This window comes from Saimiri boliviensis, chromosome 19 (assembly GCF_048565385.1).
Source record: "Saimiri boliviensis isolate mSaiBol1 chromosome 19, mSaiBol1.pri, whole genome shotgun sequence".
Taxonomy (NCBI): Eukaryota; Metazoa; Chordata; class Mammalia; order Primates; family Cebidae; genus Saimiri; species Saimiri boliviensis.
This window is the reverse complement of record NC_133467.1, coordinates 19,216,285-19,239,393: the sequence shown is the minus strand read 5'-3', so window position 1 is coordinate 19,239,393 and position 23,109 is coordinate 19,216,285. Positions and strand designations below refer to the sequence as shown.

Below are 23,109 nucleotides of genomic sequence, written 5' to 3'. Positions count from 1 at the left end.
TGATATATAGAATCATGATTTTCTGTTTTATTCGATATTGTATCTTAATCAACCATTATTTATTTTAATGCTGAAATTATCCCCTACTTGGCCACTGGGAGCTCCTTCAGGATGGCTTTTTTGTCCTTTTGACAGGTTTCCATTATTCTTCAACCATAACTTGCTTTTGGAACAGCAAGATATTCCAAGCTCTTTTTGTACTTTCCTGGCACTAGCCCTAGAATCAGGTATTTCTCCAAGTAGCCCTTTTTAGTAGATGCTGATATATATGGTTCTTTTTTTTTTTTTTTTTTTGAGACGGAGTTTCGCTCTTGTTACCCAGGCTGGAGTGCAATGGCGCGATCTCGGCTCACTGCAACCTCTGCCTCCTGGGTTCAGGCAATTCTCCTGCCTCAGCCTCCTGAGTAGCTGAGATTACAGGCATGCGCCACCATGCCCAACTAATTTTTTGTATTTTTAGTAGAGACGGGGTTTCACCATGTTGACCAGGATGGTCTTGATCTCTTGACCTCGTGATCCACCCACCTCGGCCTCCCAAAGTGCTGGGATTACAGGCTTGAGCCACCGTGCCCGGCTATATGGTTCTTTTTAGTAGACGTTGACGTATAGCAACCAAGCCCTGTGCAGTAGATTTACTCATTGCTTCTGGGTATTTATTGTTGCTTTTAGATCTTCTCAGCAAACAGAACTAGGGAATAAACACACACACACACACACACACACACACACACACACACACACACACATACACATGCATTTGCACCTGTATTTCTCCAACTCCACAGAGCTCATTTAAGTTTTTTATCTTTCTGGATCCTGAACTTACTGGTAAATCTCCCTGTGTTTGCCAACTAGCCGTCTCTTTGTGTGGTTGCCCTGTTCACTCTGTTTAAATGTCACATGCCAGATTGCACCCTTCCATAAATGCATTCTGCTTAGGCTCCAACACATCCGTGTCGGGCTGCCACTCTTCATGAATGCCCTCATCACCTTGCTTGGGCTAAGTCTCCCCAAGCACATGAAAAACTGGACTGTTTTCTTGGGTTTGGATACTAAAAGAAAATTGAATGACTGAAAAGCACTTAAGAGTTTACTTTAAAGGGAGGAAACTGGAGCAGAAGTTCTCCAGATGTGATCTCTAGACTCAGAACATCAGCATTCCCTGGGAACTTCTTGGAAATGTAGATCCATCACAGACCTGAATCAGAAATTCCGGGTATGGGGCCCAGCAATTTGTGCTTTAACAAGCTCTCCAGGGAATTCTGACACATACTAGTCTTTGAGACCCACTATCCAAGGGAGAGATAGAGTCTCAACTTAGTATTCTGTTCTGCATCTAGGTTATCTCTGACATAATGAAGACTCCCTGGTTGTCAAGGTCTTGGGACTTTTTTTTTTTTTAAGAGACAGGGTTTCACCATGTTGGTCAGGCTGCTCTCAAACTCCCAACCGCCGGTGATCACCCTGCCTCAGCCCCAAAAAGTGCTGTGATTACAGGTGTGAGCCACCACGCCCAGCCTGGTCTTGGAACTATTTTTAAGGGCTTTGGAGCCATCCTAGAAATGAAGTCCTCTCATATGGATCAAGATTAGAATATCTATCCTGTTAACCCATCATCTGTGGAAAACCCAATCCTCTAGGGAAAATCAAGGAATTATACGAGAATTAAACTGTGCTTTGTCTTTTTGGTACAGAAATGTTTTCATTAAAGCTTTACAGTTATAAATAGTTAAAAGAAGGACTAAAATTAATATCATAGCAATGAAAGTTGTGTAGTTTTCGTTGTTTTGTTTTTGTTTTGAGACAGAATTTCGCTCTTGTTGCCCTGGCTGGAGTGCAATGGCGCGATTTCGGCTCACTGCAACCTCCACCTCCTGGGTTCAAGCGATTTTCTTGCCTCAGCTTCCCAAATAGTTGGGATTACAGGCATATACCACCACTCCCAGCTAATTTTGTATTTTTAGTAAAGATGGAGTTTCACGATGTAGGTCGGGCTGGTCTCAAACTCCCGACCTCAGGTGATCTGCCTGCCACAGCCTCTCAAAGTGCTGGGATTGTAAGCATGAGCCACCACACCTGGCTGAAAATTGTATAGGTTTTACTTATTTTAAGCTCACATTTGATATAAGGATGTAAAATTAATGAAATATTATTCTCCTGTACTGGCTGTGTGTTTTCTACAGTATCAAAAATAGGCATCAAGGCCAGGCACACCTGTAATCCCAGCACTTTGGGAGGCTGAGGCAGGTGTATCAACCACTTGAGCCCCGGAGTTCGAGACCAGTTGGGCAAAACCTTATCTCCACAGAAAAATATAAAAATTAGCTGCTAGTGGTGGCATGGACCTGTGATCCCAGTTACTTGGGAGGGTAAGATGGGAAAATGGCTTGAGCCCAGAAGGTCATGCCTTCAATGAGCTAAGCTCACACCACTGCACTCCAGCCTGGGCACCAGAGTAAGACCCTGTCTCATTCATATATATATAAAATTTGTGAAGCATGTGTATATATCTATGTGTGTGTGTGTGTGTGTGTGTGTGTGTGTGTGCTTGCAAACATATATATATATTTATAAACATCTATATTTACAAATATATATATATATATATATATATATACACACATATGCTTCACAAATTTTACTTCTATACAGACATGGAGGTTTACATTTCAGGTGAATAAGTCAGGCTTTATGTAAAGCAATTTGAGAATAAGGAAGTTTAACCTTTTTCTTGAGTGGCATGAAAGCATAAACAAAAAACTGTATCTACAGTAGAAAACATGACATATTCACCTTCAGTATTGTGACCTTCACCTCAGCTGGATTAGCCAGGTAGTATGTTATTTGCTTAGATTCCTGGGTCAGATATGTCCTGTATCCTTTAGCTTTTCTGTCAGCCAAAAGGGATAATTAGGACACAGAATCTGAATTTTAAAATAGCTTCAGTTTAAATTAAAGGTTCCTTTGAATTGAAGCTGATTCCCTTCTTAAAGGTGATTGATGTTTATGGTTTTTCATTTTCTTTGTTATCAAGATTACTTTTATTGTTTTACTAAAAAATTTTTATAAATATCTTTGTATTCTGTTTTTTTTTTTCGGAGTTTGTATGATTAAGGTTTTGAGAATATCTCGACATAGTACTTTTGACTTTGTCCAGACAAGAAACAAGGTACATAAATATATACCCACTCAAATTTACAAGCCTAGGAGATGAAGTTTCATGTAATATAGACTTTGGCTTAATTTTGTTTGGTTCTTTTTTTTTTTTTTTTTTTTTTTTTTGAGATGGAGTTTTACTCTTGTTACCCAGGCTGGAGTGCAATGGCGCAATCTCGGCTCACCGCAACCTCCGCCTCCCGGGTTCAGGCAATTCTCCTGCCTTAGCCTCCTGAGTAGCTGGGATTACAGGCACGCGCCACCATGCCCAACTAATTTTTTGTATTTTTAGTAGAGACGGGGTTTCACCACGTTGACCAGGATGGTCTCGATCTCTTGACCTCGTGATCCACCCGCCTCGGCCTCCCAAAGTGCTGGGATTACAGGCGTGAGCCACCACACCCGGCCTTGTTTGGTTCTTATGTATTTGTTTGCACTTATAAATAATCTTTTGAACATGTGTCTCAGAAAATCATTAGCATTGAAAAAGGAAATATGAAAGACTTAGAATTCTGAAAATTATAACGTAGTAGACTTTTTAACTCATTATCATTTGTGACTTCAACATTTTTGTGAGATTACCTTAAGGGCCATAATATTGTAACATTTTGTAATTTTGTGAAGTCCTGATTGTCAATATATGCCCTGTGAGGCTTAGTAAAGAGTAAGTCTTGATAAGCATAGTTGTGTTTTCAGTATGTCGATTTAAATTTAACTTTGTTTCTTGGTAGAAAATATATCCAAGAAAAAAGCCAACCACTAGTGCTGATACACAATTGATGAGAACATGAAGTCCGAGGACACAATGATATTTAGCAAAACGAGCAACTTCAGCTGGGTATAGTACCTCACACTGGTAATCTCCCAACTTTGGGAGGTTGAGGTGAGAGAATTGCTTGAGCCCAGGAATTCAAGACTAGCCTGGGCAATGTGGCAAGACCCTGCCTCTACTAAAAATAAGAAAATTAGCTGGGAGTGCTGGCATACACCTGTGGTGCCAGCTACACAGAATGCCAAAGCAGGCAGATCGCTTGAGCCCAGGAATTCACTACCAACCTGGGCAACATGGTGAAACCCTGTCTCCACAAAAAATATAAAAACTAGCTGGGTATAGTGGCACGTGCCTGTAGTCCCAGCTACTGAGGTGGGAGGATCACTTGAGCCTGGGAAGTCAAGGTTGCAGTGAGCCATGAGCATGTCACTGTACCACTCTAGCTTGGGCAAAAGAGCAAGACCCTGTCTCAAAATATAAGTAAATAAATACGTTGAGGCATTCTTTAAATTGGCAGATTTATCTAAATTACTGTACACCTTATAGAGACACCAAAGTGCTCCCTAAAACTAACCTAGTCATTGTTAGCCAGCAAATATTTGCTTATGAAAAGATAAAACTTTACTAAGAATTAGAAAGTACTAGAGCTTATTACTTCAATCCCATATTTGTATAATTGCTTTCATTTTTTTCAATGATTCTGCATTTTATAGCTTTAATTATATGTTACACTATAAATGACATTTGAAAAAGTTGTCTTAGGACAACCTTCCTATGCACTAAGGTCTGTAATAATGAGGATGAGGAAAGACCATAATTTTTATAATATTAATTTTTTTTTTTGAGACAGAGTCTTGCTCTGGCGCCCAGGCTGGAATGCAGTGGCATGATCTTGGCTCACTGCAATCTCCACCTCCTGGGTTGAAGTAATTCTTCTGCCTCAGCCTCCAGAGTAGAGTAGCTGGAACAACAAGCTCCTGACACCACACCCGGCATTTTTAGTAGAGAGAGGGTTTCACCACGTTGGCCAGGCTGGCCTCAGGTGATCTACCCACCTCCGCTTTCCAAAGTGCTGGGATTACAGGTATGAGCCACTAAGCCCAGCCAAGATTAATTTTTTTTTTTTTTTTGAGACAGACATCTGCTCTTGTTGTCCAAATAGGAGTACAATGGTGCAATCTCAACTCATTGCAACCTCTGCCTCCCAGGTTCAAGTGATTCTCTTGAGTAGCTGTGATTACAGGCACCGAAACCATGCCCAGCTAATTTTTTTTGTATTTTTAATATAGACGGGGTTTCACCATGTTGGCCAGGTTGGTCTCAAACTCCTGACCTCGGGTGATCCACCTGCCTTGGCCTCCCAAAGTACTGGGATTACAGGTGTGAGCCACCACACCCACGATTAATTTTTAAATGGCAATACTTTATGTAAAAAGTAGATATCTTGCAGTTAGAAACTGTCATAAACGTTGGTATTACAGTGCCTAGTGCTGGTTTTTGTGGGTTTGTTTTGTTTTGTTTTATTTTGTTTTGTTGTGAGATGGAGTCTCACTTTGTCACTCAGGCTGGAGTACGGTGGCGCGATCTCGGCTCACTGTAACCTCCACCTCCCAGGCTCAAGCAGTTCTCCTGCCTCAGCCTCCCGAGTAGCTGGGACTACAGGCATTGTGCCACCAGGTCTGGCTAATTTATTTTTGTATTTTTAGTAGAGATGGAGTTTCACCATGTTGTCAGGCTGGTCTCAAACTCCTGATCTCAAATGATCCCCTTACCTCGGCCTCCCAAAGTGCTAGGATTACAGGCGTGAGTCATCATGCCCAGCCTGGTGCTGGTGGATAAATAGGTTCTCAACATGTGCTTCTTGAAATAAACAGAATCAGAATAATAGAATCAACAGTGAGAACCAGAGATCCTAACTTGGAGCTCCTCCAGTTTTTTCTTGTCTTGGAAAAAACACCTTAGAGATTTTGACAAAAAGAAGAAGCCTGTTTGGCCCCAAAGGCCTGTTAGAATACTTCCTCCTTAGCCTGTTAGTGAATGCTCCTAACACCCTTTTGTTGAATTACATTAGAAAATATTCAGGTTTTGGCAGAGTGCGGTGGCTCACAGCCTGTAATCCCAGCACTTTGGGAGGCCGAGGCGGGCAGATCATGAGGTCAGGAGTTCAAGATCAGCCTGACCAATATGGTGAAACTTTGTCTCTACTGAAAATACAAAATGTAGCTGGGCATGGTGATGCACAGCTGTGGTCCCAGCTATTCAGTAGGCTGAGGCAGGAGAATTGCTTGAATCGGGAAGGCAGAGGTCGCAGTGAGCCAAGATCACACCACTGCACAATAGCCTGGGCAACAGAGCAAGACAGAACGTACATGTAAAATAAAAAGAATTATATATTTCTTCTTTTTCAGCCTTTGCATGTGTTTTATATGAGGGCATTCATTTCAGGTTATTATTATTATTATTTTTGAGATGAAGTCTCACTCTGTCCCCCAGGCTGGAGTGCAGTGGCGTGATCTTGGCTCACTGCAACCTCTGCCTTCCCAATTCAAGCAATTCTCCTGCCTCAGCCGCCTGAGTAGCTGGGATTACAGGTGCCTGCCACCACACTCAGTTTTTTTTTTTTTTTTTTAATATATTTTTAGTAGAGATGGGGTTTCACCATGTTGGCCAGGCTGATCTCAAACTCCTGACCTCATGATCTACCTGCTTTGACCTCCCAAGTGCTGGGATTACAAGTGTGAGCCACCAGACGCAGCCCATTTCAAGTTACTTATAAGCATATAACACAGATTTCCATCAACAAATAATTTTATGTATGTATTCTAAGGTCCTCGGATATAGAGGAGAAATGGGTAATTTTTAGCAAGTTCTGGCCTGTCCTTTTCAATTACAGTAGCTCAAGAAATATAGGTATACCTCACTACTTGAACTCAGGAGATTTCGGTAGCAGTACTGTATGCCTATAGATTTATCTGCTAAAGCTTAAGTCTAGATTTTACTGCATTCGCCAGGCTCAGTGTTCCCACCCTGTGGGTAGCTGACAATCTTCACATAGTTTCTTGTAATAAAAATATAATGAAATAGTGTTTAAATGTCAAGTTAGATACTTCTTCCCTCTCTTTCCTTTCCTCCATCCATCCTCAGTTTAATTAGTTACCCCATACTTTTTCCACATCCACCATTTGGAGGAAGTTTGTGACATCAGAGTGAGTTGATAAGGGTACTCTTGATTTCACTGTGTTTCCTATTGCAGTCATTCTCTGAAAAATGATCAGTGCTACTGGAACTATGAAAGAGAGTAACAGACTTGGCCTCAAAAGATCCCATTGAGGCTGGGTGTGGTGGCTGATGTCTGTAATCCCAGCACTTTGGGAGACCAAGGTGGGCGGATCATGAGGTCAGGAGATTAAAACCATCCTGGCCAACATGGTGAAACCCTGTCTCTACCAAATACAAAAAAATTAGCCAGGCATGGTGGCATGTGCCTGTAGTCCCAGCTACTCAGGAGGCTGAGGCAGGAGAATCGCTTCAACCCGGGTGGTGGAGGGTGCCATGAGCCGAGATCATGCCACTGCACTACAACCTGAGCAACAGGGCAAGACTCTGTCTCAAAAAAAAAAAAAAAAAAGGATCCTGTTGAGTGTTTTTTCTTGTACTAGTTATATAGTCAGTTTTCCCCTTGTAAATAATTACAGTGGGGGATATTAGGGAAAACATCATTTAAAAATTTTAATGGCTGCTATGAACTGTCATTTGCAGTTCTCAGCTGACAGTCAAACAGCTGCAATCTGTTAGTGAGCTTTTACTTTCAGCTGCCAGAGGTCTTTCAACTCCTGTTGTCCTGGAAATGAGGAGGGCTGGGCTGGATGGGTTGAGGGGAAGTAAGGGTTGAAATACATATTTTCTCATACCATATTTTTCATGCCTCCCCACAGTTTCCATAGAAATGGGAACATAAAAACACCCCACCCAGACTTTAAAGAGAAATCATTTATGTGTAAACTAGTAGATGGAGACACACAAAATAAGCTAATCTTAGAGTCTTTCCGTTACTTATATTTGGCCAAGACTAATTTCAGATAGATTCTCATTTGATTTACTCTGCATATAAAAAATGAGTTGATATTGTTTTTAGTCAGTTTTTAGAAAGTTCGGTATTACCTTTTTTTTCTGAAATGAGAATTCTCTTGAACATACTTTGATTGATTGTTAGGTATGTATCTGTTGTTTATGTGTTAAATCTGGCAAGCATGGTGTTCTAACTTTCCTCTCATGTTTGTTCTCTCCAAGATTAAAGAAATGAATTCCAGCCTGGCTAATATGGTGAAATCCCATCTCTACTAAAAAAAAAAAAAATACAGAAGTTAGCTGGGTGTGGTGGAGCGAATCTGTAGTCCCAGCTACTCAGGAGGCTGAGACAGGAAAATTGCTTGAACCCAGGAGGTAGAGGTTGCAGTGAGCCAAGATTGTGCCACTGTACCCTGGGCCTGGGCAACTCCGTCTCAAAAAAAAAAAAAAAAGAAATGATTTTTGGCCTGGGTGCAGTGGCTCACACCTCCAATCCCAGCACTTTGGGAGACTGAGGGAGGGAAATCACTTCAGGTCAGGACTTTGAGACCAGCCTGGCCAACATGACAAAACCTCATCTCTACTAAAAAAAAAATACAAAAATTAGCTGGGGTGGTGGCACATGCATGTTATCCCATCTACTTGGGAGGCTGAGGCAGGAGAATTGCTTGAACCCAAGAGGCAGAGGTTGCAGTGAGCCAAGATTGCACCATTGCATTGCAGCTTGGGCGAGAGAGCAAGACTGTCTCAAAAAGAAGAAGAAAAAAATGAATTTTGATTTAGGGAATGCTCCAATTGCAGAGTATAAAAAGTCTTCTCAAATAGTCTTATTCTTATGCATTATTTTAGAAATTGCCCCCTAGAACAGAAGTAATTATTAGCTCTGTCAAACATATCAGAGAAAACTGCCAAATTTAATTAGTTATCACAATTTTCTCATTCAGGAAACAAGAATATCCTATGTTAAGTGTATTTCTATGTTTTCCACTGATCAACTCTGTGTGATCACATATCTCCTATAACACCCATACTCGAGGAAATCATATGGGCGTAGTCTTCATCTGTTTCTTTTATTCCAGCATTTAACTAACAAATTCCATTTGAATCATGACACAGCAAGAATATGCTTAACTGAAGAAATCGGCTTTAGGCATCTACTAAGTATTCAGCTTTATGTTAGGTTGCAGTAGATACCAAATGTAAGTAAGGCAGGATTTTTTGCCTTAAGGCATCCCAATGGAGTTTGGAAAATTCTTACCCCAGGAATAGCTCATAACAGACATAAGTGATTATTATGAGTGACGTAGACTAATTCCATGACTAGGAAAACTTGCTTCCTTTCCCTTTCTGCTGTCACCTTTTTCACAAAGTCTCTTTCTCTTGATCTATTTTCATAGCTTCCTAAATGTCCTTTCAATTGCTCCCTTTCTCCCTCCCTTCTTTCCTCCCTCTCTCCCTTTCTTTTCTTTTTTTTTGAGGCGGAGTTTCGCTCTTGTTACCCAGGCTGGAGTGCAATGGCACGATCTCGGCTCACCGCAACCTCCGCCTCCTGGGCTCAGGCAATTCTCCTGCCTCAGCCTCCTGAGTAGCTGGGATTACAGGCATGCGCTACCATGCCCAGCTAATTTTTTGTATTTTTAGTAGAGACGGGGTTTCACTATGTTGACCAAGATGGTCTCGATCTCCCGACCTCATGATCCACCCGCCTCAGCCTCCCAAAGTGCTGGGATTACAGGCTTGAGCCACCGCGCCCAGCATCTCCCTTTCTTTTCTTTACTTTCTCTCTTTCTTTCCTTTTCTTTTTCTTTCTTTCTCTCTCTCTTTCCTTTCCCCTCCCCCTCCCCTCCTCCTCCCCTCCCCCTCTCCCTCCCCCTCTCCCTCTCCCTCTCCCTCTCCCTCTCCCTCTCCCTCTCCCTCGCCCTCTCCCTCGCCCTCTCCCTCTCTCTTTTGTCAGGACCCCACTCTGTCACCTAGTCTGGAATGCAATTGCACAATCATAGCTCACTGTAAACCTTCCTGGGCTTAAGGGATTCTTCTGCCTCAGCCTCTGGAGTAGCTGGGACTACAGACACCACTAACCATGCCTGGCTAATTTTTTATTTTTATTTTTTGTAAAGATGGGGCCTCACGTTGTTGCCCAGGCTGCTCTTGAACTCTTCAGCTCAAGTGATCCTTCCACCTCAGCCTCCCAAAACACTAGGATCACAAGCATGAGCGCCTGTACCTAACCCTTTCTTTTCTTTATCTTCCCTTCTACTTTAGCATATACATGATTTCCAGATTCATGTTTGTAAAAACACAATTTTGATCCTTTGAGCATTTTAAAACCTCAGTGATCTCTTCACATCATTGTGACAAGACTTTTCTTTTAAAAGGCAGTTCCAATGTCAAATATTCTGCCTCATAAGCCTGGCTACCAAAACAATCCAAAAACTTTTAGTATTTTAGGTTCTTTCATATTCCAAATTGCTTCTCATATCCAGAATGGATGCAAACATCTGTTAAGACCATCTGCCTGATTTTTATTTCAGAAAATATGGTCACTGAGCTAGCAACTACCAAAATAGGTTCATGCTTTCAGCGATTGGCAGCAACCTAGACAGTCTTCAGGCTGGCTTCAGTGTATTCTTTCCGGCCTCCTCTGCAGGTGCCTTATGCCAGGTCATCTAGCTCCTCACCCAAACAAACAGGACTGCTTGGCACATTTAGTAGGCCCACATTTTGTAGCTCCATGCCTTTGCTTACAGAAGTTTCCTTTGGAATGAGGAAAGATATAAGCGATAATGAGTTCTTCCCTCCATTTGGAACATCTTGCCCCTCCTTATACCCCTCTCATAGCCCTGCTCTACTGTAATGCTACCTTTAATTGACATTAACACACCCCAGTCTACACAGTGTGTTAGTCTACACCTTGGACATGGCCAATGAACATTTGAAGCACACTAATATGAGAATACATTGTTGTAAGGGTAGTTGTTTGACGTTGGAGAGACCCTAATCAGGAGATAACTACTGTAAATTTAACTTGCTTATCTTTAAATCTACACCAGAGGGCCTTCTAGTTAGCATAAAGGATGTCAGAAATAATTTAAAATTGGATTGGTTAGAAATACCATACAGGTTCCTCTGGCCCTGCATGAATTGCACATAAGCTTCTGGCAAGGCAGGTAGCCTTAATGCCTGCACGGTGCCACCCGAGCCAGAGCAGTGTTTGGGCCTGTTGATTACCACCCTAACAGAAGATGCTTCCTACCTGGGAAAGGTACTGAGGAGACCTATGGCCACACCTGTCTGCAGTCCTTGGAGGCAATGATATATGCCCTCCTCCTCCCCCACCAAAACAAAGTAAAACAAAAAAATACCCTGACACTTTGGAATGGTCAGTAGCAGAAACCCCTCCAGGACGATGCTTGCATGTTGTCTCTTCCTTCAAGTCTATGCTAACTTTCCTGATGGATTTGTTAAATCATTCTCCTCTGCACCATCATAGAATGAGGCTTATATTTCTGTTATGGCATGAACAAAATTTTAAAGTTCATTATAAGTTTCTTGATGAACAGACTGTGTCATAACTTTCTTTGTATCCCACATAGCATGTGGCATAGTGCCTTGTACACAGTAGATATTTGTTGAATTAATGAGCATATGCATGTACTTACCAATTCTGTACGGAACAGATCCAGCTTTGGGTCATAGGGATACTGGGAGCCCATGTGTGAGTTCTTAGACTTCCATCAATTCACTGTTCACAGTTTGAAGGGAGTCAGTGTTAATTTGTCCATAACTACGTGGCTCTAATTAGCCATCCGTGCAAAGACACATTGGGATTGCTGTCAGCAGCATAGGAAAGCAGTGCTTGTCTATGTTGTCTTCTTTCAGAAACTCATACCTAAATGTATTTCATACAGCCGTTCTTCCAACTCTGGCTCTAGGTAATAAAGAAGGGGAAATATTTAGGGCAATTATTTTTCTTGTTCTATATTTCGTAGCCAATTTGAGGCAGTATATATAACTTACCAAGTGCACCAGGAGAAAAGTAAAAGAGGTGCAATTATAGCACACAGATTTAAAAAACAAAGCAAAATTAAACACTTAATCTTAGTAAAATTATGTATAGTATAAAAATTCAAAGCAAGGATATCGAACTCAGACTGCTTGGATTCAAATTAATCCCCACCTTATTAGCTGTGTGGCCTTGGGCAATCTATTTAACCTTTCTGTGCCTTTGTTCTTCTTCTGGTAAATGAAGATGATAGAATAGTACCCACCTCAGAGACGTGAGGCTAAAATGAGTTGATACATGTAAAGCATGTAGTACTCAGTGCCTGGCACATAGGATGTGCTGGATGTGTTTGCTATTCCTGCAGTGATATGGTTAAATCATAGGTCCAAAGGCAGAAGCATGCCAATTTCAGTCAGTGTGCAGTCCTTCTGCCTCTGTGTTTTGCAGTTCCCCACCCCGAAATGAGTAAACTTCATGCCTTGAAGCAACTACATACTGGTACTTACACCTTTCTTGTGAGACCTGTCACATTCTACCCTAAATTATATAATTATTTGTAAGCTCCTTAAAAGCAGACATCTTCTTTGTCTTCCTCTCAGCGCCCGGCAGAGTGATTACATAACAGCCTTGCTTACGCAGTAGCTCTTTGCTAACTATTTGGGGAAACTGTGAACCTCTGTGAGGTTGGTCCCTGGAGGCCCTGCGCCTTGGACTGGTTCCTCGGTGCCTCTCATACTCTTCAGTTTCAGCTAGCAATTTCTCCCCGCACTGGATTCCAGCAACTGGCCTTGAGTCCCTTCAACATGCATCCTTTTCCAAATCTGGCTTCATGTGTGTATGACCTGTGCAGTCACATAGGTCCCCACACTTGGTTGAAAGCTCCCTCACTAGCTTGAAATTCTTAGTTTTTGTGTTCCGTTTTTATCTTGCACTGAGCCTGCAAATTGTGTAGCGGGTCTTGCTCTTCGTCATTCTGTGCTCATCGTTCCCTGTGCCTGGGACACCCTTTCTCCCTAATCCTCACTGGCTAACCTACTCTTCAGGGCTCAGCTTCATTGCCATTTCTCAGAGAAGCAATAAAAATTAGAGCCATGTACTAGTATCCTTCCATTTTTTCTTCTCTCAGAGAGCACTTCACTTACTTTGTAAATACAGTATTTATTTAAATTGTGATTATTTCTTTTAAGACTTTCTCCCCACCAGACTGTAAACTCCTCCAGGGGATAGACTGTGCCTTTGTTCCAGGATAGCTATGCCTGCTGCATATAAATAAATACTTGTTGAATGAGTGAGTAAATAAGTCATTTTTAGAAATGCAAAGTTGTGGCCAGGTGCAGTGACTCACGCCTATAATCCCAGCCCTATGGGAGGCTGAGGCAGGTGGATCACTTGAGGTCAAGAGTTTGAGACCAGCCTGGCCAACATGGCAAAACCCTGTCTCTACTAAGTAAAGTACCAAAAAATTAGCCAGTAGTGGTGGTGTGCACCTGTAATCCCAGCTACTCGGGAGGCTGAGGTAGGAGAATTGCTTGAACCCAGGAGGTGGAGGTTGCAGTGAGCCAAGGTCCCACCACTGCACTCCAGCCTGGGCGATAGGGCAAGATTCTGTCTCAGAAAGAAAAGAAATGCAAAGTTGTATGGATAAGCCTTTCTTCCCAAGTTAAAAAGTTGGTATATATCCAGCGCCCGCGATGACTGCCACTCTCCGCCCCTATCTGAGTGCCGTGCGGGCCACACTGCAGGCTGCCCTCTGTCTGGAGAGCTCCTCCCAGGTTGTGGAACGACACGACCAGCCGGAAGTGGAAGCCAGGAGTAGCAAAGAACTCCTGTTACAACCCGTGACCATCAGCAGGCATGAGAAGGAAAAGGTTCTGATTGAGGGCTCCATCAACTCGGTCCGGGTCAGCGTTGCTGTGGAACAGGCTGATGAGATCGAGAAGATTTTATGCCACAAATTCATGCGCTTCCTGATGATGGGAGCAGAAAACGTCTTCATCCTTCGAAGGAAGTCTGTGGAGGGGTATGACGTCAGCTTTCTGATCACCAGCGTCCACACAGAGCAGATGTACAAACACAAGTTGGTGGACTTTGCGATCCCCTTCATGGAGGAGATTGACACGGAGATCAGTGAGATGAAGCTGTCAGTCCATGCCCGTGCCCGCATTGTGGCTGAGGAGTTCCTTAATTTTTAAACCATCTGGCTGAATCTTGTGGCCTTCCCCCTCAGACTCTCCATGTCTCCATGAAGGCGTCCTGGAGTCACTTCCTGGAACAGCAGCGGCGGCAGCAGGGAGCTGGGTTCGGGTGGACATTTGATGTGGGAGGTGGGGGGTGTGCTTGCTAGCTGGGCAAGAAAGCAGCAGTGGACGGCCCCAAGGCCACAGGTACTTGGTCAGGCTGGCTTCTGATGTTCGGTCCCCTGGGCCGGGACAGATTTTTTTATTTTTAATGTCTTGAAACTTAAACTCAGTGCTTAGAGGAGACTGTAACCTTTTTGTCTTTTATTTATTTATTTATTTATTTTAAAACAAACAACCTCCCCCTCCAGTGGCTGTGACTGGTCCCAGTGATTGTCCCTTATTGGTTGCTGTGGGTCTGGGCGGGCCTCGAGCCCAGAAGGTGACTGTTTTTCCTCTCCTATGCCATCCCACGTGGGGAGGGAGGGAGGTTTCAGACTCCAGTTCCTCTCCCTTGCTCTTTTATTCCGAGGCCTCCTTGGGCCCAGTATAAGTGGTGGGAACCCTCTGCCAGCTTCCTGAGTTCTGCCTGAAGATGGCCACCCTGCACTGGTTGGGGACAAGGGCCAAATTGGTGACCACCAGTCACGCCTAGGACCTGGGGCCCAAAAGCCAGGCAACCTCTGGCTGTGGGGGCCATTGGGTACCCTCCCAGTTGAGAGGGGCCGCTGTTTCGCCTTGTCTGTCAGTGCAGTGCCTGCCATAGGTGGCGAGGTGAGTCTTCCTCCAGAGCTTCCCAGCCGGGCCCTCCTCCTGCCTGCTGTGGCTCCTCTGCTCCCACGCTAGCTGTCCCTTTTCTAATTCTGGTAGATCCTCCCTCCCCTAATTAAAGTCTTTTTTGCCCCTTTGGGGCTACATGAGAAAAAAAAAGTTGATATATAAAAATGGCAATGCAAGGCCAGGCGTAGTGGCTTACACCTGCAATCCCAGCACTTTGGAAGGCCGAGGTATACAGATCACTTGAGCCCAGGAGTTCAAGACTATCTGGGGTAACAAAGTGAAACCCCACCTCTACCAAAAAATTAGCCAGGCATGGTGACATATGCTTGTGGTCCTAGCTATTCTGGAGGCTGAGGTGGGAGGAGCCCTAGAGCCTGGAAAGTCAAGGCTGAAGTGAGCTGTGATTGCATCACTGCACTCGCCCTGAGCAACAGAGCGAGACCCTGTCTCAAAAAATGACAAAAATAAAAATGCAGTGCAATCTTCATGCAGTTTAATACTGCTGGTGATGACATTTAACCAGTTTTACTTACTATCTTTAAAAGTAGATGAATACAGTAATTCCCCATTCTTCTTTTCTCCTGTTTGCCCTTCTCATATAGTCTGGTATAGTACAGTTGAATCTCTCTAAAGTCAGATTTACTCAGGTTGTCTTATACATTAGTTTCAAATTAAATTTCTTAGAGCATAAATGTCTGTAGCCTCCTGCCTCTTATATTTTTAGCAAGAGATACATATTTACTTTTGATCTAATTACCAGTGCCAACTGACATGACAGTACTGCTTCAGGTTTCTTAGCATTCTGTGGTGGAAAGGCCAGTACTATTATAATGAAGTGAGCACTTGATAATCGTAGAGAACAGTGTCCTGCCTGGTTTCCCCATCATTCTTCCTCTCCTTTCTTACTGTCTATGTTTAAATAAGCTTAATTAACTCACTCAGAATGCAGAGCTGTATCAGCTTTCTGTAGTCCAATTTTGGAACTGTATCTGCATAGTCTACTCCCTGGAATCAGACCAATATCATTCAACAAGTAACCAAATTTAATGTGCGCCATCTTACAGTCTCAATGTTTAGTGCTTGGTAGTCATTCCATTACTTTCCAAATACCGCACTAAAATTTTAAGTGTACATTTCTAACCAAAAACTCATTTAGAAATGGAATTCTACTTGAGATTTACAGTGGATTTTGAGTACCTCCCCCCAAAAGAAATAAAAAAGTCCAACGTGGTATACTAACTTGTTATTATTGCAAAGAGAAAAAGAGTCAGAATTTTCATAATTTAGCCCCACATGGAGAATAATCAGTACAGTGAGAGAATAATTTTTATTACTTAAAAGAAAAAGAGGCAGCTACTCAGGAGGCTGAGGCAGGAGAATTGCCTGAACCCAGGAGGCGGAGGTTGCGGTGAGCCGAGATCGCGCCATTGCACTCCAGCCTGGGTAACAAGAGCGGAACTCCGTCTCAAAAAAAAAAAAAAAAAAAAAAAAGAAAAAGAGGCTAAATGTCTTTTTTAAATTTCCTTCAAGTGTAAAGAATCTGAGAAAAACAGATTTTAAAACCAGTAGAAGGAATGGTTAGGATCCAGCAGCAACTGTTGCATGTGGGTAAAGAAAAGAACCCAGCATTATTGTACGAATCCGTATGGGATGCGGTGGGAACAGAAAGAAACAAGAAGTATAGGAAACAGAGAAGGGCACTCTCGGTGAAGATGTAGCCCTCAAAAAATGTTCCATCTAAGCACTGACTGATTCCAGTACCTTAAGGTGATTTGCTTTAAGTTGTAAATCTTCAGAATGGTTTATGCTCTCAATGCTTTTTTTTTCAGAAGGCTGTGAGATGAGGAAAAATATATTATTTTCAGTCTGCTCCCTCTTAAGACTTTATGGAATTTTAAGGAGGCTTCTCCCAGAGTTAAATTCCTGATTCAACCACCCCAGAGTCTATTTGCCGCTCCCCCCTCCTTTTTTGTTTTTTTTTCCTAGCTTGCCCAGAAAGATCAAAGTAAAGGTATTCTTTTGTTTTGTTTTTAATCTCCTACTTTATGACTAATAACGGGGCAGATATCTTAGGTTCATTCTCTCTCAGTTATGTGTTAACAGCGTCTCCATTCTTGAGTTGATTAGCTCAGTTAACTGTTGCAGGCTACTGATCAGGCTTATCAGAGGTCCTATGTTTGAGAGCTGTGCATGCTGGCTGGATGACAGGCAATGTAGATGAGAGTCATGTAACATAGTGTATGATTAAGGCTTTAACTCTGGCGTCAGAAAGACCTTTTGGGAAGCTGGGTGCAGGGGCATGTACCTGTAGTCCCAGCTACTCGGGAGGATGAGGCAGGAGGACTCCTTGAGCCCAGGAGTTCATAGCCAGCCTGGCAACATAGTGAGACCTCGTCTCTTAAAACAAAAGCCTGTAGGATCTGTCATTATGATGGGACCTAGGCATGTTACCTAGTTTTTCTTGGTTTACTCAGTTTATAAAATGGGTATAGTAACACCCAGTTTATTTTTGTGAGACTTAAGTAATATAAAATATGCTAAATGCTGAATGGGCATGGTGTCTCACGCCTTTAGTCCTAGCACTTTGGGAGGCTAAGGTGGGTGGATCACCTGAGGCCAGGAGTTCAAGATCAGCCTGGCCAACATGGTGAAACCCCATCTCCACTAAAAATACAAAAATTAGCTGGTGTGGTGGCAGGCACCTGTAATCCCAGCTATGTGGGAGACTGAGGCAGGAGAATCGCTGGAACACAGCAGGCAAGGTCACTGCACCCAGCCAAGCCTCTTTCATTTCTTTCTTTCTTTTTCTTTTCTTTTCTTTTCTTTTTTTTCTTTCTTTTTTTTTTTTGAGATGGAGTTTTGCTCTCGTCACCCAGGTTGGAGTGCAATAGCGTGATCTCGGCTCACTGCAACCTCTGCCTCCTGGATTCAAGCGATTCTTCTGCCTCAGCCTACCAAATAGCTGGGATTACAGGCAACTGCCACCATGCCCAGCAATTTTTTTTTGTATTTTTGGTAGAGACGGGGTTTCACCATGTACATCAGGCTGGTCTCGAACTCCTGACCTCAGGTAATCTGCCCGCCTCAGCCTCCTGAAGTGCTAGGATTACAGATGTGAGCCACCATGCCTGGCCAGCCTGTTTTATTTCTAAACCACCCCAAATAGAGTATCAAAGAGAAACTATGCGCTCAAATTGTTCTTGAAGAATATGGTTTTTCTCTTCTTTAAAACTTGATTTTATTCTTATATCCAAACTGCTTATATAAATAGATTCTTGAAATATTTTGGGACACTAAAATAGTTCTTCCTGATCTTACAAATTTTTTCTCTCCTAAAATTTATTTATAAATTGGTTGTTTGAAACTCAGAATGGATATTCCCTTAGGAAGTGGTGATTGTGTTCTCAGGCCAATCCATCAAAACTTCTCTAGCATGTCTCTTACTTCTCCCTTTCTAGTGCTTTATGTTTTAATTTAGTGGTTTTCAAATGGACAATATATCAAAATTGCCTGAGGAGCTTTGTAAAGATAAAGGTACTTGTACAAAAAAAATAGAAAGAATGAATAAGACCTAGTGTTTGATAGCACCACAGGGTGATTATCGCCAATAATAATTTAATTGTACATTTAAAAAGAACTAAAAGAGTATAACTGGGCTGGGTGTAGTGGCTGGCCTCTGTAATCTCAACACTTTGGGAAGCTGAGGTGGTCAGATCACTTGAGCCTAGGGGTTCAAGACCAGCCTGGGCAACATAGCAAGATTCGGTCTTTACAAAAAATTAGCCAGGCATGGTGGCGGATGCCTGTAGTCCCAGCTACAGGCTAAGAGGTGGGAAGATCACTTGAGCCCAGGAGGTCAAGGCTTCAGTGAGCCATGATTAGACTACCGCACCAGCCAAGGTAACAGAGTGAGACCCTGCCTCCAAAAAATAAAAAAAAAGAAAAAGAAAAAAGAGAGTATAATTGGATTCTTTATAACATAGAAGATAAATGCTTGAGGGGATGGATACCCCATTTTACCTGTTGTGATTATTACAGATTACATGCCAGTTTCAAACCATCTCTTGTACCCCATATATATATATATGGGGTACAAGTATATATATTATATACTTTTTATATATAAAAAGCATAGAAAATATGATATATATATAGTCCTGTGTGGCTGGAGCAGAGACTGGTTGTCTCTAAACTTCTTTTTGTGTTGTTGTTGTTATTGAGACAGAGTCTCACTCTGTTGCCAGGCTGGGGTGCAGTGGCGTGATCTCAGCTCACAGCAACCTCCACCTCCCGGGTTCAGGCAATTCTCCTGCCTCAGCCTCCCGAATAGCTGGGACTACAGGCATGCGCCACCACACCCAGCTAATATTTTTGTATTTTTAGTAGAGATGGGGTTTTACCATGTTGGCCAGGATGGTCTCGATCTCTTGACCTCGTGATCCACACGCCTCGGCCTCCCAAAGTGCTGGGATTACAGGCATGAGTCACCGCACCCGGCCCCCTTCTCTAAACTCTTTCTTGTGATCCTTGTCAATGAAAGTCATATGTACCCACACCACCAATATATGTATATTCATTTTAAAATAAATTAGCTACCTTACCACAATAAGCACAAATATTTTTTAAAAGATGAAATAAAAAGTCCTTCCTGACTATTTTCATGTTCTAAAAACAGAACATGAAATTCTAATAATCACCTTTTGCTTTCCGTACCTATTTGGATAGTTTTATGTACTTTCTGGGATGGACAAACCACACTTTTGCAAAATGTAGGCATAGAGAGTGAAGGGGAGGTAAATGGAGACTAGATTCTATAGGAGCAGCAGAGCCAAGAATTTCTTTATCCTAAGTGCAATAGGAAGCAACTGGAAAATTTTAGGAAAGGAAATGATGTCAGATTTGCGTCCTGGAAAAGATCACTTTGGCAGCCCAATGGCAAAAAGATTCAGTAAAGCAACCATAAACATGGGGAGTCCACTTTGGAATGTATGGCACTAGTTCTGATGAAAGGTGATTATGGCTTGAATTAGGCATTGCCAATGAAGTTCAAAACAAAAACAAGATAGACATTTTGGAGACACACAGTATAGCGTCTAGTGATGGATTGCCTGAGCATTGGTTGGGGGAGAAGACAGTGGTGACTTGTGGGTTTCTGGCTTGAGCTTCTGGATAGAAGACAAACAATGGCAGAAGAACGAATTGGGGACAGAAAGTGGGGCATTCGTCCAGGCCTGAAGGTCTTGAACGTGAACCATCCGGATGATACAAAGTTTGCAATTGGATATGTAGGCTGAGCTTAGTAGAAGTTCTCGGCTGAAAACTATCAATTTAAGAGTTGTCAACACATAGTACAGAAATTCCTCTACCTCCAGATATTATTTACTGATAGGAAACCTCTAAAGCAGAAGGGCCAAGGAGTTCCACAAAAATATTAAACAAGATTAGACTTACAGGACCAAAGATGAGGAGTTAAAAATGAACAGGGAAGCAGATTCTATAAAATGCAAGTCTCCTAAAGTTGCTACAGCGTTGGGACCACAGCTTATACTAGAATGTGGCGAATAAAGTAGAAATCAGTATTTCAGAAGCTCTCAGAGACACTTTATGAGCACGCTACATTCTCAAGTAAGCCGTGAACACTGGAAAGTGGCTCATGTCATACAGTTATTCAAAATGAGTCCAGGAACCTGTCACAAGTGTGCACACCATTAGGCTTGAGCAATAGGGAAAACTAGACATGTCAGATGAGATTAAAGCAAGTACAGCCCCATAGATTGTATGTTAGTGTGAATTCAGGAGGAGAATCCCTGGGAATTTGGTGTCTGTATAAGCCTTGGAAATTATGGTAGAGTTGCAAGAGGTAAGGATGTCCTTTGTCCCCACCTCCTTAAACCATTACGCTCCTTAAGTATTAGAATACAACTCATAATCGTTTACGGGCTCTTAGGTTCTCTGAAGGTTTACCCCCGCCCCCAAGACACATGGGGCAAAATATCATTGTTTAATATCTTCCCTCTCCTCCTAGTGCTAAAAGCTTAAAAGGAGTCAAAGTGGCTTCTTTTGCTAATCACTATGAAGAGGATTAAGTGAAGCCAATGGACATGTCCCGCCTCTTGATGGATGCCTTCTCCTGATTCCTTTTCATCTGTTCCTTCCCAAGCCATACTACTGTAAACTGTTAGAATTTTGATTACCACTGATGCACTTTATGTCCAGATCTACTTGAAAACTCTCAGCAACCCCCAAATTTCCAAGGAAAGTGATACTGTATTACATATCTATTTTTTCTCTGTCCATTGATTAATATATTAAATGAGATATTTATATTCATCCTAAGAAATTGGCTGAAGTGAGCAAGAGCCACACATAATGGCTAGTACCTTTGGCTTATTATACTGCTTTTCTAGGCGTTTGAACTGAGTATCAGGAAGCTTCATTTCAGAAAATATTAACTTGGGTCATATCAGTCTTTTAAAAAGAAAAAACACAGTGATATACTTTACCAGCATTGGCATCCATAAATTAATATTTTTGTGTCTTTCATTTCTGAGTTACGGAAGCAGATTCATCAAACCCTGAATGATAGCTCTTACAGGTGACTGACCCAATGTTAAAACTGAGCTCAGTGGCTGGGCACGGTGGCTCATGCCTGTAATCCCAGCACTTTGGGAGGCCAAGGTGGGTGGATCACGAGGTCAGAAGTTCAAAACTTGGCCAACATGGTGAAACCCCATCTCTACTAAAAATACAAAAAATTAGCCAACCTTGGTGGCCTGTGCCTGTAATCCCAGCTACTCGGAAGGCTGAGACAGGAGAATTGCTTCAACCAGGGAGGCAGAGGTTGCAGTGAGCTGAGATTGCACCACAGCACTCCAACCCGGGCAACAGAGTGAGATTCCGTCTTAAAAAAAAAAAGAAAAAAAACCTGAGCTCAGGGGAAATGCTGTGTTTTGACTGGGCAAGGAAGCTTGCGTAAACCAGTCATCGTGAAAGTCCTCCTCACTGAGGTGCTTCTCCCTCTACAACCCTCCATCCCACAGATTTCTTCTTGATTCATCTTTGTACCTTTGATAAATATCTGTTATTGCACTTTTGAAACTAGATGATAACTAGATACATAATTGGCACTATGTCTAGACTGTAAGCTTCTTAAGCAGATTTACTTTTTGTCCTAGGAGGTAGAACAAAGTAGTTAAAGAGGGCAGGCTTTGGAGGCCAACTTGATTTCATGTCTGACTATTTACCAGCACTGTGATCTTGGGCAGGTTACCTATCCTCAACTTATTCGTAAAATCTAAATAATACTTACCTCACAGAGTTGCTGTCAGGATTAAATATAGATTTTTCTAAATGATAGGCTTTAAACTGTTAGGAAATTTTTTGACATGAAGGAATTCCATACTTAATGCCAATTACTGCTAATCAATAATAAAACAGAAGGAAGTGGACATCTGAATGCATCATTGCAGTGCTAAAACTTGCACACTAGTCCAGGCCTCTCCTCTTGTCTTTTTTTTTTTTTTTTTTTTTTTTTTTGAGACGGAGTTTCGCTCTTGTTACCCAGGCTGGAGTGCAATGGCTCGATCTTGGGTCACCACAACCTCCGCCTCCTGGGTTCAGGCAATTCTCCTGCCTCAGCCTCCTGAGTAGCTGGGATTACAGGCACGCACCACCATGCCCAGCTAATTTTTTGTATTTTTAGTAGAGACGGGGTTTCACCACGTTGACCAGGATGGTCTCGATCTCTTGACCTCGTGATCCACCCGCCTCGGCCTCCCAAAGTGCTGGGATTATAGGCTTGAGCCACCGCGCCCGGCTCTCCTCTTGTCTTTATTGACAGTTTAGCTCAGTGGTTTTTAGTATGAACCCCACATCTTCTCAAACATGTACCCCGCAAACCTACCAGCCCCCAACATCCACACCTGGTTTAGAAAGGTATGTGGACATCCTGTTCGTCACAGTGACAGGCATTTAATAAGTGAAATCATAAACAGGCCCAGGGATACCATGGGCTCAGAAATGGAGAGTGGAGTCTACACACCAAAAATTACTCCACCCAAAATGCTAGTAACACCTTACCTTGATAAACAGTGCTAGTGCCCGGGTTCTTTTCTCTTAAGTGCAAAACCAACTTTTCACAAAATTAATATACT

At 42.5% G+C, this 23,109-nt stretch overlaps 1 protein-coding gene and 1 pseudogene across 14 annotated transcripts in view; both read left to right on the top strand.

The window, feature by feature from the left end:
- Positions 1–23,109, top strand: part of RABGAP1L (RAB GTPase activating protein 1 like) — a 709,048-nt gene that overhangs the window by 633,794 nt on the left and 52,145 nt on the right. The gene's annotated exons all lie outside the window — the stretch shown is intronic.
- On the top strand, positions 9,948–22,486 carry LOC104650942 (actin-related protein 2/3 complex subunit 4 pseudogene; annotated as a pseudogene).